This window comes from Asparagus officinalis, chromosome 2 (genome assembly GCF_001876935.1).
Source record: "Asparagus officinalis chromosome 2, Aspof.V1, whole genome shotgun sequence".
NCBI classification, from domain to species: domain Eukaryota; kingdom Viridiplantae; phylum Streptophyta; class Magnoliopsida; order Asparagales; family Asparagaceae; genus Asparagus; species Asparagus officinalis.
The window spans coordinates 69,806,128-69,808,265 of NC_033795.1; positions in this window are offsets into that span (position 1 = coordinate 69,806,128).

Consider the following 2,138-nt stretch of genomic DNA (forward strand, 5'->3'; position numbering starts at 1 on the left):
CGTGTTTTCTAGGGGTTCTTATCACTATTGGAAGGAAGCTAACATCTCAAATATCCTTCACATAAGAGGAAGCATCCCGTAAAGTTACCATTGAATCTTGTTTATATGTTTTCCTATGTCTTGTTGCCTCCTATCTCATGCATCAAGGTGGAATTAGTGACTGCATATTTTACTTGGGATGTTTATTAACTGGAACTATAATGTAAGGTGATGAGATATCTTATTTAAGCTGCGTTTTGTTAATTCATACCAATTTCTTGAAAATACTGCTGTGGTGACGACCAGAAATTTTGTACATTTTAAAGATGTTTAGCCCATCATTTTCTAGGCTGATATATTGACTTCCTGTCTCCATTATGTATTCAGTTTGATCTGTTGTTTCTGAAATGGTTATTGATTGTTAACGTGCAGAAGAATAAGAAGAAGAACAAACAGAAGCAGCAGCCAAGCAAGAAGAATCGAGTGAAGCAGTTAGCAAGCAAATTAAAACTCAATTGTATCTGCAAAACTTAATTAGACACAAGGTTGCATGATAAGAGTGTAAGATACAGCTTACGTGCTAAGATGAAGTGCTCTGTGTATCAAATTAAAACAAGAAAGGTACTCATTCCGAAGGTTGGTTCTCAAGGAAAGAAACTGAGCAAGAGGTGTGATCATGCCAAATATGTGTGTATGTTAATTATGTTAATTCTGTATATCATGCCACATGTTGGTTCCTCCACCGTTGCCATGAGAGGTCGTGAGGCGGTCTTGAATTGTTACGGTGAAATGGGAGAATTGGGATCGAAGGCCAATGAGGAAACAATCACAGCTGTTTCTCTTTGTGTGTAGGAGCTCGGCTTTAGTTGCTGAAGGGCGTACTAGATTTGTAACAATATGCGTACATTTAGAGTGAAGCCGAAGATTCAGCATTATGGATGCATGGAGGGTTCGCTAGCTAGAGCCGGGCATTTGAAAGAGGCCGAAGGATTCATTAGAAGGGTGCCCTCTATGCCGGATTCGCTTGTGTGGCGGAATATGACCTGGGCTTCGAGAGATTTCATGGAGGCGTGGATGGAGCAAAGTGATTGATTGAGGAAAAACGAAGCATCTCGAGTCGGATTCGGGAAGCAAAGCCATTGATTGAGGGAACGAAGCATCTTGAATTTATTTTGGGCTGTGGCCATAGCTATGTTTTGAGGGGAATGGGTATACTTCCGATACGAATTGGGAAGGGAGCGCGAGTTAAGAGTTTTGATGATCGAGAAAAATGTCCAAAAAATGTCACGATGCTGTAGGATTGAAGTGAAAGGGGTGTTGCGTGGGTTTGGGACTGGGAACAGAAAACATCCCGAGAGGGAACAAACATAATTTAAAATGGACGGAAATGGCAGAGCCGAAGCTTTCTAAAGCTACGCTCGACGTTGAGGATGAGGAGAAGGCTGTGCAATTGGATCGTCATAGAGAAAAGCTTGCAGTGGCGTTTGCATTGATGAGTACGGGCCCATAAGAGAATATCTTAGTCGTTAACAACTTAAGGGCTTGCAGAGATTAGAAAGATTACTATTAGGGATCAGATCATCTTTCGTTCGTTTCAGTAATGGCTAGCCATTATTGGTGAAACCGTGAGAATTTCTGTTCTAAAATCTTCATTCCGTATACAAGATACAAGCAACATAGGACGTCCTCTTTGGAGAGAATCCGGTGGAGGATTTTGTCGGAAGGGTAAGTGGTGGTGGGTTTGAGGTTGAGGTTTTTAAGGTGTGGGAGAGGTTTTGGCGCGGAGGGGATTGGAATTTAATTGGAGGATGATGTGGCGGAAGCGTAATATAAAGAGATAACCGTTGGAAATTTATCAAATAAAATTATAGCATGTAAAATACATCCGAAATAAAATAATAAGAAAGTCTGGTCTGATCGGAAGCAGTCGTGTAAATACTGTCCTAGAAGATTGAGGATTCGCCTATTGTCCTGACGCAGATGATCATGTCTCTCCTAGCGGTAAAAACCTCCTAAGCGGCCAGCCTCTGTACTCGGGCGAGAGAACAGAGATTTAGCTCAGGCGAAGAACGGTTGCTCAAAAATAACACCAACATATGAACAAAAATAATATGCAGAGGAGAGAAGAGGAAAAAAGATAGAAGTGTTTCTATATATTT